Consider the following 15,627-nt stretch of genomic DNA (forward strand, 5'->3'; position numbering starts at 1 on the left):
GTCTCTCACATCGCTCTGGCTTAGTCCCCTACAATCACATCAAACCCTCTCTTCTAAAGTTTGGAAAATTTCATCTTTTTGAATAAGTTCACTATTTCTCTAGGATGCACTTAGAGCAGCAGATGTTGTGTGAAAACAAAACCATGTTCACCTTTTATTCCCCTCCAAGTCCCAAACTCCTGGCCTTCCCAGCTCAGCTGATGAAGAAATTACTCAAGGAAAAAATTTTATCTCTGCTCAGAATAATTTATTGCTGAGCAAAGAATAATATGGAGACATTTCAGCCAGTGTGACTTTTTCCGAAGGTCACAAACACCGGCGCCCAGAGGTTTGTGATGGACACGTGCCTAAGGCACGACGTCACATTTGCTTCTCTTTCTGGATAAATTTCAAAATGAAAGGGTTTGCAAGCCTCCACCTGCTGACATAACAGTAGTTCGTTCCCCAAACGGGGGCCTATTCTCATTTCCAAGGAGAATTGTAGCTCTTCAGGGGAATTTCAAAGGAGCGTGCCAGAAATAAGAACCTAGAGAAATTGGAATTCAGGGTCATGGAGTGGAGAGACAGCAGACTTTGCAGGCTTGAGAAACAAGGAATTGTGCCAGAGGTAAGATTGCTTTGGGGACAGCTATTGAGAGAAAATCATGAGTTGACTAAGCTTTGGAGGAAATGTAAGTTTGTCAGGTGAGTAGGAAGTAGAAGTTGAGAGAGGAGGGCATCTCAGATATAGACAAGATACAGAAATTTAAATGTCAATGCTTGTTGTGCCAGGTGGCCCAAGTATAAATGATCATACTAATAATGATACTAAACCCCCATAATAATAAACACAAGCACTTATATATTACCTACTGTATGCCAGGGTATATTAATTGTATTCCAAATACATTATATTAACTCACATATTCCTCAAAGCAGCCATATGAGGTGGGTACTATTATTATTCTTGTTTTACAGATGAGGAAACTGAGGCACAGGGCAGCAAATTGTCATGCCAAAGAACCCTCAGAACCAGCAGAGTCATGATTTTATTCCAGTGGTCTACTTCTAGAGCAGTGCTGTCCATCGAAACTTTCTGTCACAGTGGACATGTCCTAACTCTGCACTTCCACTCTAGTAGTCACTAACCACATGTGGCTGTCACACCCTTAAAATGTGGCTAGTATGACTGAGGAACTGAGTTTTACATTTGATTTAATTTTGCTTATTATGTTTAAATTTAAATAGGCACATGTGGCTTATGACTGTCCTATTGGACAAAGCAGCATGGTAGAACGTGATTAACCATAAGACTGCTGCCTCTCAAACTGGGGCGTATAGAGTTGATTCTGTAACAATAGTACCTACACTAATAACCACCACAGGAATAATGGCTGTCATTCATTTAGCTCTTACTGTGTGCAAGGCAGCATGCTAAGTGTTTCCTGTATGTTATGTCATATACCATGACAACCTTGTGGTTGATGGCTCTGAGCACACATTCTAGATCCAAACTGCCTGCATTTAAAACCTAGCTCTGGTCTATGGCCATGCCACTCTAAATGTGCCCGATCTCGTCTGATCTTGGAAGCTAAGCAGGGTCGGGCCTGGTTAGTACTTGGATGGGAGACCACCAAGGAAGACCAGGTGCTATAGACGTTAAAAAATAAGTAAATTAAAAAAAAATTAAAAAACCCAGCTCTGCAACTGGTTAGCCCTATGACCCTAGGCAAGTTACCTGTCCTCTCTGTGCCTCAGTTTCCTTGTTTGGGAAATGGTGTAAATAGTAGCATCTATTTCATATGTTTGTTAGGATGATTGCAAGAGTCTCTGCATTTAAAGTGTGTAGCATGGCGCCTGGCATGTGATAAGCATTCAAGACACAGATGTTATTGTTTTTATTACCTTTATACATTCGATGAAGAAACCAAGGCATGGAGAGTAAAGCATCATGCTGAAAGGCACAGATCGCTGTGGAAGAGTTGGAATTCAACCTTCAGGTAGCCTGATTTCAAAATCTGGGTTCTTAACTGGCATGTGGTTTCTGTTAAGAGTTTCTAAAAGTATGATTTATGGAGAACTGGCATTAAAACCCTCCAAGGTGCTTGTTAAAAATATAGTCTCCTACACTCACTGAGAACAATTGCCTTAGATTGTTGAGGGCAGAGACCTGGGAATATGCATTTTAACAGGTTCCTCAGGTGATTTTCACGTACACATTAACCAATGAGAAACCATTGAAAATTTTTACTTGGGATGCATGTGAAGGAGAGGACAGGTTTTGAGATGTAGAAAGCATGTGGAGGATAAAGTAATTTTGAAAACAGATCTATTTTGAGAAAGAACTTTCTGGTGGAGAGTGTTGATGGTGGACTTGATAGAAGAGATGAGAGGTGATGGGTCTACTGGACAGAGACAAGGTGGACAGGGAGAGATTCTTTTGATATTTTGCAGATAAAATCGACAGGACCTGATAGCTCACTAGAAGTCAGGGAGCAGGAACATTAGTTGGGAGTGAAGAGCGAGCCTGAGGTTTCTGTTTGCACACAAGAGTGGGTAGTGATGTTTGCCAAAATGGACAAGGTATTACAGAAAGAAAATTTGCATGCACTTGAGACTTCTTAGGGCATCCAGGTAGAGGTGTCCATGACACAGCCTGGAAATTTGTTTTTGAGCTCAAAAGAGAAATATATGGCAGAAATAAAGTTTGGGGTCTCATAAGCACTAGAGATGGTGCTTGCTCCAATGTAGTTGGGTGCGACAGTCCCAGACAAACCTGGTCATAAGGCTCACCCACTCAAATATCCACCAAGGTGGAGAGATGACATAATGTCTGAAATGGCCTGATGTAAGACAACAGGTGTTAAGCCGGTTTTATTGCAGCCAGTCTAACACCTGCCCAGACACAGGCCTTTGGAAAATACTCTGTCAGCCAAATAAAATTGCCCCAAGCCATTAGCCTTAGCATATCTCTAGGTGTGACCTTACTCAGGGCCTTTGGCACTTGGTTCATGTCAGAAGAGAAGGGCACCAAGGCCATCCCTGGGGGACAGCATTTAAGAACCAGGATGAGGAAGTAGTGCAAGAGGCAGAGGGAAAATAGACAAGGAAGAGGGAGGAGAACAAGGGCAGAGCGGCATCCAGGAGAAGAGAAGGGAGGATTTCAGCAGGGAGTTGTCGGCAATGCCACACACCACCGAGAACTCACACTGCAGCCTGGAGAGAGGTCCTGGGATAGACTTGACAAGCTGGATGTGCTTGCTGCCTTTTGCTGCCAGTAGAGTGATGAGGGATGAAAGCTAGAACAGTGAATGGAGCGGTAAAGTAGATTCGAGGAACAGAGATTACTTTCTTCAGAGGGAAAAGGAAGAGGAGGGATGCTGGTTTGGGGGTGGGGGGGAGCTGTGATTGACAGAGGTTGTTTGTATGATGAGTGGAGGCTTGAACACGTTTGCAGGAGGAGGGGACCCGGGGCCAGTGGAATAGAAGAATCTGAAGACAGCAAACAGAAGAGTTGATTTTTGGATCAACACCCAAGAGAAAGGAAGAAGGGAATTATATCTTAGAAAAAAAAATGATGTATTTCTTTCTTTGGGATAGGAGGAAAAAGTAGAGAAAAGCTTGGAGGTAAGAGCAAGAATTCATAACAGGAATTCTTCGAAATATAAATCTAGGTTTTCTGTTCAAAACGAGGTCATTGGTGAGGAAAAAGGATAAACGCGGTCACAGCCAGGGCACTTTGTGTGCCTCCTCCTCTGTGCCAGGCATTGTTTAGTGCTCTTCAGGATTTAACTGTTTCAATCCTAAGAGGTAAATGTAATTGGAATACCCATTTTATGTCCTCAGAAGAGAAATTAATTGCTTGTGGTCACATAACTAGTGTTATCGTAGTACTTAAAAAACAAACAAACAAACAAACAAAAAACCACTTCCTCATTTTACAGGTGTAGTAAACCAAGGCAGAATTTGCCCAACATCACATATCTAGGTAAGGTCAGCACCATGGCTAGAATCGGAGCCTCTTGATTTCGAGTTCTCTTTTCTTTCTCAGGAAGTGAATGCCCACACGTAGTTCCCGAGTAAATTGTGTTGCCTTTCTGAGCAATCTTGTTTCCTCTCTCCCTGCTTCCATTCCAACACCACCTCACCCCTGCTCCCACCTTGACCCCAGTCCTGAAATGCCAGGAAGGTAGTCCAGCACCTGCTCCCTCCTTCCGAGCGGAAGGAATCCTCGTCCTGGCCAGGTGCCACTGCCCTGCTCTCTGTGCTAGAGGCCCCATGCAGGCAGACAGCGGGTAGAAGGCCACGTTTGTTTTGCTTTTATTGTTAAATAATATAAATCTCTCGGCTGCACCTCCCGCGGGGACGTGAGTTGTGTGTCTTCCCGCATAGTTGCTAATGAGATAGTTAATCATTTGTTTATTCTGTATGAAGAGAGGTGGCTGGCTGTATCTCTCAAACCAGACATGGTTTCTCAGGACCCTCAGAGAAGCCGCCCACCCCTGCACACGCGTCACCCTCAGTCTCAACACAATCCCACCCAGCAAGCCCCCATACCTCCTTCCCTGAGACACTGGCCAGAATGTGGGCATCAGCTGATGAGGGTTGTTATTACAGTTATTGCAGCTATTTTTAAAAATACTGTACTCCCTTCCCTGAGAAGCAAAAAAAAAAAAAAAAAAAAGAAATTTGCAAAGATGCTTTGTTGGGAGATAAGTAGGTTTCCTCTTGGGCATGGGGGTTTATCTCACTTGTGCAGAGGTTCCTAGAGGTCTTGCAACTCTGGAGATAAAGCTCTGGGATCCTCCCCAGGGAACGCTGGAGTCAGCTTTGGGCTGTTTTCCTACTTTAGGGTTAAAGAGGTGAAATCAGCTATGTTCCTCCTGCAGGCTCCTTGGGGCTGAGGCCACTTTTGTTAGAGCAAATCTGGCCTGTCCAGGTACCTTAGGATGATGGAGGAGAGAGCCAGGAGGAAGTAAAGAAGGAGTTCGGAACAGAGGGAGGTGTGCTAGAGTGAGTGCTGTCTGCACCTGGGCTGCCCAATTTGAATGATTGTCTTAAAGGGCTCCCATCTCATCTATTTGCATGCTGTTAGCATCCTCCCACTATTTTCTTGGTGTTTGGATAAATCCTTTTGCCTGAAGCTTATATTTCAATTAACTGGGTCCAACCGTCTGTGTCCTGAGGCACAGGGAAAGGGCTAGGGTTGCTGTGTTTGCTGCTTGGCATTGTATCGTTGGCTGGCTGTCTGCAGTCAGCCAGCTCCCATCCTTAGGCTGTGCCTCTTTGAGGAACTCTTTGCATCCCGTTAGGGGCAGAATTACCCATGGCAAGGCTTATGATTTAGGAGTAGTTTGGACAGGGAGAAAAGCTCTTCTTTTAGACTATTGTTGTAGGAAGCAAGAGTGTGCTGGCCTTCACTGGAACTAGCAGAGCAAGTCAGAAGTGGGCAGAGGAGTAGAACCAACCTCTCACGGTGGTCGATTTCCAGCTTCCTCTCTACTCCACCCTGGGACCCTGGGCAAGATCCTTCCACCTTCAGCCTCCCACTAGATATAGTCTCCTTCACCTCATCCTTCTTTCTCCTGTTCCCTCCCCCACCCCCAAATACTCCCTTTCAGCCTCTGCATCTTTGCTCCTGTTGTTTCTTCCACCGGACTTCCCTTTTCTTAGCACTGCTTATCAAAACCCATCCTTCAAAGCTCAGTTCAGATGCCACCTCTCCACAGGGGGTCTCCCCTTCATCTTCCCCAGGTGGAATTAACCTTACTTTCTGGGCTTAGATTACTCAGATCTCACATTTCTCCCTTCCTCGGGTCACGGCTCACATTTCATTGTGTGCGTCTCACAGTGCGTATGGTGCTATGTTTTTGTTTGTTTGTTTGTTCTGCTTTGGCTTTGTAGTGGGTTGAATGGTGTCCCTTACCCCCCAAAGATATGACATGTCCTAATCTCTCAAACCTATAAATGTCGCCTTATTGAGAAAAATGGTCATTGCAGATGTAACTAAATTAAGGATCTTGAGATGAACAGATCATCCTAGATTATTCAGGTGGGCTCTAAATCCAATGACAGGTGTACTTATAAGAGACACATCGGGAGATTTGACAGACAGATGAGGAGAAGGTGATGTGAAGATCAGGGCACAGATTGTAGTAATGTGGTCCCAAGCCGAGAAGGCTCTAAATCCAATGACAGGTGTCCTTACAAGATACACATCGGGAGATTTGACAGATGAGGAGAAGGTGATGTGAAGATCGGGGCACAGATTGTAGTAATGTGGTCCCAAGCCGAGGAATCCAGGGAGTTCTGACAGCCACTGGTTGATGAAGAGGCAAGGAAGGATTCTCCCCGAAAGCCTCCGGAGGGTGTGGCCCTGCCAACACCTGTATTTTGGACTCTAGAACAGTGAGTCCAAAATTTTGGACTCTCTAGAACAGTGAGAGAATGAATTTCTGTTGTTTCAAGCCATGTAGTCTGTGGTCATTTGTTACAACAGCCCTAGAAACTAACGGGCTGGTATGCCTCCTTCTGGAGGGGAGGGTGTGAGAGGCAGGAAGAGCACAAAAATACCAGTTTGAGGAATCTGGACCTTCCCTGCCAGACTGTTGCTTATGACCACCCTGGCTCCTTCTGCCTCTGTCTCATACAAGCCAAGCCAAGTTACTTGTGCACCAGGTCTTGTGTGGTCTGGAACAGGGCCTTGCTGTAGTTGAAACATTCATCCTGAGTAAATAATCATAATTATAATACCAGTAAAAGCAGCTGGCATTTGTATAACCTCTCCAGTTGACAGAGTACTTTGCCTCACCTCATTTCATTCTATCTTCCAATAACCCTGAGATCCCCTTTATTTCTGAAGAAATGGACAATCAGAAGTGTAAAGGGACTTGGACATACTGGTGTGGTCAGCCAAGACTTCAAAAACCATGTCATCTAGTTCCAAATCCATTTTTAAAACTGTCTACAAGATGTTCTTTGAATGTAAGACCCGTGGGTCAAATCTATTTTTTATTCTTTACAACACAGGAATATCCTTTGCCTGTGGTAGTGATGTCTGCTTTTTCTTCCCCCCCTCCAAGGTGTGCTCAGACTCAACGGCTTTGGCAGCAGTGGAGAGGCTGAGGGGAAGCCCCATTTATTCAAGGATCTTTGTTTTAAAAGGGATCTCTGTGTGTGTTGATTATCTGTTATTGTGTGGGTAAGGTACTGGGGAAACTCTGAGCGTGTGTGTGTGTGTGTGTGTGTGTGTGTGTGTGTGTGTGTGTGTGTGTGTGTGCGTTTGCATTTGCATGTATGCATGCATGCGCATGCACTCTGCCAGCTGTTATCCCCCTCTGCTGGTCACTGGCTTAAATCCATCACCTGATCATCTAAAATACCAGTGAAGGGAAGACCTAGGCCGGGAGGGCCCAGGGAAGGTCAATACATTTAGCACGGTTCATGTTCGCACACTCTCTCCTTAAGAGTTTCAGGGGCTAGTTTTTCTCCCTAAATGGCAGTGTCCCTCCAAGGAAAGTAAGAGTGTTAAATGGAAAGAAAATGGGCTTTGGAGTCAGACATAGGTTCACGGTGCAACTCTGCTCCTTACTGTCTACATCGGTTTGAGTTATTTAACCTTGCCATTCCACATCTGTAAAATGGGATAACAACGGATACCCTCCCTCCAGGGGTGTTATAAGGGGAATGTGAAATGATGTGCTTTACTTGCCTGATATATAGTAGGTACTTAGTCATCATTTGTTTTCTCCCTCTGACCCACACATGATTAATTCTATAGTTAGAATTGCTTTTATTGTAAACCATATTTTTATCCAGGCAACACTGAGTACTTCTGTCACCTTATTCTCTAGGAAATAGGGAAATGTCCTTTTTGCTAAGGGGATGCTAAGGATTCGAGGAGACAAATGAAATACTCAGATTCCAGTCAAATCAGAGTTAGGGCTTAAATAGAAATAAGAATGCTTGTCCCTCCCCTTTAATGGAAGGGGAGGTAAATTGATATTTATTGGGCCCCTCAATATGAGCCAAGTCCTTTACTCAAATACTTTTATTTAATTCTCATAGTAACGAGAGGTGGGTAATGATAGTATCGCCACTTCACAGATGAGGAAATGCAGACCTAGAGAATTCTAGTTGCCACATAGCAGAGAAACCACATTTGGACCCGGGCCGCCTAACTCCTGTGCCTGTGCTCTTACGCTCCGTCGTGCTGCTTCCCGGGAGCGCTGGGGAAGTACAGCTCATGAGGGGCCCACATGTAAGGATTAATCAAAAAGAGCATCATTATCATCTTCAGGTGCCAAAGAACACAATAGGCAGTTCCAGGAAGTGGGTTTGTCCCCTCATCCTTGAGCTCTAAGGGATGAAGGAGTTTGCATAGAATCTGACCAATAACATGATACTGGATTTGAGAGGCTTCTCCTCCATCCTGCTGTCTATGGACTGATGCTCATTATCATTTTGAGGAATGTTTGAGAGGCTATCTGAGATATTTCATATAATGCAGGTTATTTAAATGAGTAAAGTTAGAGTTCAGACAAAAAATTATGCCAGTTCTCCTTGAATTAAACCCCAGAGCTGTGTCTTATTAACCAATTAACTAACACTCTGGTCATCTTGTTAGACTCTGTAGAGCAGTGGAGGGATTTGTAGGAAAATGGGTTTGCAAAGGAGACAGAATTGTAAATTCACCGAGTCAGCTGAAGAACCACATTCGAGGTAGGATGACACATGTAACAACACATTTCCTGTGTGGTTGTTGAGAGACCTGTATGTCAGTTTTTGATCCACAAACTTTGCAACCTAGGAGAAGTCATTGTCTCTCTGGGACTCAGTTTGTTAAAAGGTCAGACAAGATGATATCTAGGGTCTTTTCAGATATAAACACATGTTGGTTTTGAGTCTTTGTGCAGCCAGAGGGCCTGGAAAGTGAGGGGAGGCAGAGAGCATGGTCAGACTGGACAAGCAGAATTTCAGCTGGGTGTCGAAGGAGCTCAGTGGCTAGCTGTATATATACAATGGGCCCAGAAATATTCCTTGATGGGGGTGAACAGTGTGGTTGGCTTTAGGCTTCCCCCACTCCCATGGACAGTGCCTAGGGTACATCTTTATTAAAGCATTCACCAGGCTCTAGTATCATTTAGAAACATGTCTCTCACTAGACTGTGAGCTCCTTGATGCAGGAGACCAACTATTTCTTGTGGTGATCGGAGAGAGGTGGTTGAAAGAATGAATGTACCAACTGAGCTCCTTTAAATTCCATTTTCTTTAGAGACATTCTTCATGGGTCAATTTTGTGTTTCTAATCTCTTCTCCTCAATGGGACAATAGATTAAAAGCTCATATTAGGAAGGGTAGGCGACGGTGAGTTGATATTTGCAGATGTGGGTGAACAATGGAAGTTGTGCCTGTGGTTCTGGCCAAAAGCCTGTTCACCTTTAGCCCTTTGCCTGTTTGGTTGGTGAAGCTGCTCTGCAAATGCTGTGAGTTGGAGGCAAGGCCAGAAACGATGTTCATTGGCTCAGTGTCTTGTCACAGTTCCTATTCCCATTGCTGTCCCAAGCAAGTAACCTTGACATTATATACACCTGACATTTCCTATAACCATCAGGCACCCATCATGTGCACCACCACTCCCCCTACTATACCTTTCTGGGACTGTCATTAGAGGCCTTATCATTTTTTAACCCAATACAAGTCCTATTCTCTTCAGATTTGTCTAGACATCACTTAATTTACTCCTTCTCCTTCCTAAAATTGTATTTTTATCTTGATACCAAGTTAATGAGTTTGAGTTGGGGCCTGGGAAAGGGGGCTGAAGGAAAAGCAAACATTCATCCAAGATGAGGGGAGGGAGGTGTCCACTGAACACCCACTATGTGCTTAACATTGTTCCCTGGGATTTCTGTGCATTATTTGTAGTCTCCTCAACAGCCCTATGGAGAAAGTATAATTCTCTGTTTTTATATATGCAGAGACTGAGGCTCAGGGCAGTTCAATAAGTGTCTAAGATCACACAGCTAGTGAGAGGCAGATCTGGGACTTGAAGCAGAATGTGTAACTCTAGACTCTGTATTCTTTTCGGTGTAGTATAACCCTTTCCCCCAAATACTTTCCTTATAGCCTCTTCATCTTAGATATATTTATTTCACACTTGGCACTAAAAGGGTCAAATAATGACATAACATTTTGATGCCTAGCCCAGGCCCTGGCAGAAAGCAAGAAATTGATTGCCATTTTTATTTTTGCATTTGCTATCTTGGAGTTTTTCAGTATCTTGGAATGTAAAGGAGGAAAACAAGGTTGGTTAATTGGAGACAGTTCAGCACTTAGATACCAAGGTATTACCGATCATTAATTGATTCCAGGATTTATCTGGTGAAGAATGAGTAGCTGCTATGCCTAAAAGTTGCATTTACCTCAGCCTAGGTCAGACCAGTGGAAATGTCTGTTCCAGCCTCTGACTTGTTTCTAAGTGATTATTACTGCCATCACCTCTAGGCGCCTGTAGTGTTCCTGTGGTGCATAACATGAATTCAGTTTGCGAACTTTGGAAACTGGCATTGTGTTCCATTAAAGAATAGTGTTTTGCCAGGGTGCCTCTGTCCATGGTGCTGAACTCAGAGTTCCTGGGAGGTGGAAGCAGATGGTACCACATGGTTCCTCTCATCTCCATAGCCTGCCTGAGCTGAGATACTGGACTACTGTGAATTGAAGTATGGCTTGGGAGTTAAGAGATCTGGTTTAAGTTGCAATAACTTTCTGTGTGGCCCCAGGCAAACTACCTAACCTCTCTGTTTCAAAGTTGCCATCGGTAAAATTGGATTGCTACATTCTGTCATTCTTATTTCAGAGTGCTGCTGATTTTGTGTGAGTAAATGAGATAACAGATGCTAAACTGGCATATGAATGCACAATATGATTATACAGTTATTATTGCTGCTCAGTCTTTTAATCATACATTTTGACTATATCATTTTAGGCACCCTAAGGCCTAATAACATATAATGCAGTGAGCAGGAAATAAAACAAACAGATGAATGTGCTGGGGGAAAAAGAAAGAACTTTCTGTGTTGCTTGCAAGCTCCTGTGTGATTGTAGAGCTCAGGAGGTGTCTTAAGAAGAACGATAATGACCAGTAAGGAGTCAGCCCCTGTCTAGGAGGAGAGAAGACAAAGATTACATCTGGTCACCTCTAGATGCCCCAAAGGGGAGCTCAATTCTATTGTCACAGGGCCTGAAATATCACCATTAGCCTAATACTTTAGCTTGTTATTCCTTGCCCTTCACAGACTGGTTGTAGTCTCCATTTTTGAGTTGATCATATTTGCTATGGTATGGGATTTGGATACAGAACTCTTGGGTCTAAGTTCTTCTTTCTCTAGCTATAGAGTCTTCATAAAGCAAGTATTTTAATCTCTTTTAGACTAAGCTACTTCACCTGGAAAATGGGATTGATAGTAATACTATCTACCTTATGAGATAACTGAGAAGATAAAATATTTAAGAGGCTTTATAAAATCACATAAACGTTAATTGTCATTATTCTCTGACATGCTCTGATCAAAGTATTCCACGAGCAGGTCTTACCTTTTCCCTGCAGTGTGTTTTGCGTGTTCTGTGCCTTTCATCAGGTATGTGTTTTCCTCCATCTCCTCCTGTTAAATCTTCAAATATAAGGTTAAACATGACCTTCTCTGACCACTCAACTGCAAATCATTTTTTTATTTCCTTTCCAAAATTCCTAGACAATCTGTTGTCTTTCCTAGTCATCTGATTGTCCCACTGCACTGTGGTAGTGTCGTTATTTCAGTACATTTTTACTTCAATCGATTGAGAGATCCTAGCAGTGGGGTCATATCTCGCACACACAGTAAATGCCCAGCACCCATGCGAATGAATGCGTGAGATGGATGTTACCAGTGTCCATTCTCTTAGGTGTTGCTTAGGTCATGAAAGTGTGTGTGTGTGTGTGTGTGTGCGCGTGCGCACGCACACCTGGATAATGAATTAAGAGCATTGGCTTGGGTGGCTAAATGAGAGTAGAAGGGAAAAGCAGGAGAGAACAAGTTGAATAAGAAAGTGGGAGCTGCTAAAGACACACTTCATAATTGTAAGTTTTGTCTGGCCTTGGTCTTGGAGTTGCTATGGAACCAGCATGTTAACTTGGAAAGATATCTCATATGCTCTAAACAGGGACAAGAGTTAGAATTCATGGACACAGGAAATTGTGCAATATAATAGGCCTACCAGGAGGTGGCACACTGTCACTAGTTCCATGGTCAGGCAGCTTCGCTGGGGGGATTCCCCAAATCGTCGTGTTCTGGTGGGTAGCTAGCTCTCCTCTGCATTCAGCTTGGTTCAGTGCCGCCTTCTCATCCCCTCCTCCATCCCCATCCACTCTGCTTCTTCACTATGTAAAAATATGAAACTGACTCCAGTCGGTAAGCTGGACAGTGCTTCTCATTGGACTTTCACCTTTGGAAAGGCAGCAGAGACAGGATACAGGTGCCCCAGATTCCTCTCAACCCCTACTAAGGTGCAGAACCAAACTCAAATCATGCTCTTTACATTTGCATCTGCCACCTGGATTCTTAGTGGTTGAGCAGTCAGTGCCTTTTTGGACAAAGTGGGTGAAGGGAGAAAAAATAACTTTTCATTCCTTGATCCCTTTGTACCCCTTACATTATTCTGAATTGCAGGAATAGCACCCCTCTATTTCTCCCCTGGATCACCTCATTTCACTCCTATCTGGTGTTTTATTCTTTTTTAGTACCATCACATTTATTGTCTCCTTGTGGCACAAGATATGTGTCACAGGCATTTTTTTCTATTTTCAATATCTTAATAAGACCATTCATTTCTATAGTTCTTTATGGTTATCAGAGCCATTTTTCATGCACCATTTAACTGGACCCTCACAACAGCTATGAGAAGTGTTGGAGCACAGGTATTAATATCCCAATTGTACAAATAAAAATATTCATATACAGGGAGTGTAAACGATTTTCTCAGAAAATATAAGAAATACAAGAACCCATTTATCAGATTCCTAAGATATTCTACCATTTTGTTTTTTACTATGGATGATGCAAGTAAGGAACAGTATAGGACATACCCAAGGTCCTATAGTCAGTAATGGTAGAAATAGGGCTGGAATGAGTATCTACTGATTCTTAGTTTAGTGCTTTTTATTCCACTAAAGAGTCCTTCTCCATAATCTAACAAACCATTGGCTATCTATCCAGCCAATTTACTATCTAGCCTCTTAAAACTCTTGAGTGTGCATCAATCAATCTCTTGACAGAAAGTCCCAGAGGTGAATGCCTGAGGCATTCTGGGAAGCCCATCAGGAATAATTTTCTTAAGCTAAAAATGGATAAAAACAAAGACTGGGAAGGACATCCATCAAAATGTAAACAGTGACTGTTTGGGTGACAGGACTGGGGGCCATTTATTTTCATCTTTCTGTGCTTCTGTGAGATTTTATTTATAATGGAAAATAAACATTAAAAAGAAGAAAAAAGGAAAGATTGTGGCACAGGGATTGCATGTGTTTCTGTGGCTGATACCATATTGGGTAAGGCGGGAACTATTCTCTGATCTTCTCTAACAGGGCATTCTGAGCCTCTCTGGTTACCGTTTCTCCCCTGAAGCCCCAGCTGATGGTTTTGGCAGGTTTCACTCACATCTTGCTCTCTTCCTGTAGCCCCAGTTGACTCCACAAAGCGAAAGCACACACAGAGTAGGCTGGGGCAGGTGAGAAGGGGCCCCTGGAGGCATGCGGGGACCAGAGCTTCACCCTCTCCTGACAGAGCTGTGGGCTTCTGTACTCCTCATTCCGCCTGCTGTGGACTTATGTAACACATTCACAGGACTTCATTTTCCAGTAGATTGAAAGCAAAGTCGCTGTTGATTTTCTCCAAAAAGATCTATTTGGAAGTGCAATTGCCTTGAATTACACAGTGGCATGAGAGGCCAGACCTTGCTGTAAATAACTTTCCTCTCAGCCACGCAGGGGCCTGGCTGGCAGTCCATGCCTTAGAAGACGGTGCTTGATGTGGAGTGTGTGTGTGTGAAACAGACGTGGACCGTCTTCAGGCCTTTGCTCACCTGCTGCCCTTTACTCGTTTCACCTCCAGAGCTTTGCTTCTGAATGAGCGGTCAGGGCAGAGGGGCCAGGCCTGGGGCTGGGCTTTTTGACACTTTCCTCACCTGGTTTATATGACCTCTCTCTAGTTATGTCTCCCACCTGCCACAGAGGGCTCCTGGGGCTGTGAGGTCGAGTGATTTGTGTGTGCATGGCAGTGTGGGTGGCACAAAGAACAAGCTTTAGAATTGGACATATCTGAGTTCGAGTCCCAGGTATAGTGTTTGCAGCTTATGAGACCCTAGCAAATTACTTATATCTCTGACCTTTCTTTATCCATTAAAAATCCCCAGAAAACTGGCGGTGGATGTGGGAGTTGAGAGTATCTAAATTTCAGCATTGTTGTGAGGATTAAAGGGGGTAATACCTGAGAGATCACACTCCGTGGTGCCTGACACTTGAGATCTGTGCTCTATAAATTTAATTCCATTCCGTGCCCCGCCTTGCCTTCCATGACAGATTGAAATGAGAAGCAAGATCAATGGGCTTGGAACCAGGATGGCCCAAGCCCAAGCTGTGAAACATGCACACTTTGGGATATTTCACCCCTTCTTTCCATAATCTCTTCTCCTGTAGATATCCATAGCTCACATACCTGATTCTTTCTCTCTCAAAAAACAAACAAACAACAAAAAAAAATTGAAATGAATTAACTCACACTGCAGCAGATAGGAATTTATGTGTGTCTTCTGGTGAGCATTTGTATTTTAAGTGTTCTGCCTGGGCAAGTATAGGACAATCCTGAAACCAGAATGGCAATATTTTATGCAGGTTGGCATCTAGATAGGGGAGCTGCTTTTAGATGAGGAAGTCTTATCATTCTCTTTGGCTATTTTTAAGGTCAGCTTTATCTGGCAGGCATCAGAATGGGGTTGAACATTAGCTTAACTGAACATTGTTCTCTAAACTCATGTAGTTTTGTCCTTTTCACATTTCTCCATCAAATCTGGGAAACAGTGGAATCTAACAAACTATGGACCATATCTTCAGGAAAAGACTTTCTCCAGACACCTCGGGAGAAGGCATCCAGCCACCCACCTACCCAGCAATTCTTGAAGCCCTACTCCGTGATATGATACAACCACCAATATTTATTAAATATTTTGCCAAGTTCATAGGAGCATTATCTTATTTAATCTTCGTTACTTCTGGTGATATGGTTACTATCGCTATGCCATTACGTTGTTGTTACTGTTCTCATCGTGCCAGCACAGTGCTGAAAAGTAAAGAAGCTGGAGACAGATCACCTGGTTCAAATTTCAGTTCACTAGTCACTCCTGGTGTGAACTCAGGCAAACTAATTCTCTGCTTCAATCTTCAATCTATATTTAAAGTAGAATTTAATAGTACTACTTCATAGGGCCATTTGGGGCATTAGGTAATTTAACCCATGTAAAGTGGTTTTAGAAGCATGGCTGGCCATTAGTGTCCCCATTTTACATCTGAGAATACTGAGGATGAGAGGAGGGGAAGCGGTTTTCCTGACGACTCCCAGC

The 15,627-nt window shown here is 43.5% G+C and overlaps 1 protein-coding gene and 1 pseudogene across 3 annotated transcripts in view; both read left to right on the plus strand.

Moving 5' to 3' along the window:
- NRXN3 (neurexin 3) overlaps positions 1–15,627 on the plus strand; it is a 1,437,186-nt gene that overhangs the window by 233,298 nt on the left and 1,188,261 nt on the right. The window lies entirely within an intron of this gene.
- Positions 1,520–1,638, plus strand: LOC112473960 (annotated as a pseudogene).

Source organism: Pteropus alecto, unplaced genomic scaffold (genome assembly GCF_000325575.1).
Source record: "Pteropus alecto unplaced genomic scaffold, ASM32557v1 scaffold8, whole genome shotgun sequence".
Lineage (NCBI taxonomy): Eukaryota > Metazoa > Chordata > Mammalia > Chiroptera > Pteropodidae > Pteropus > Pteropus alecto.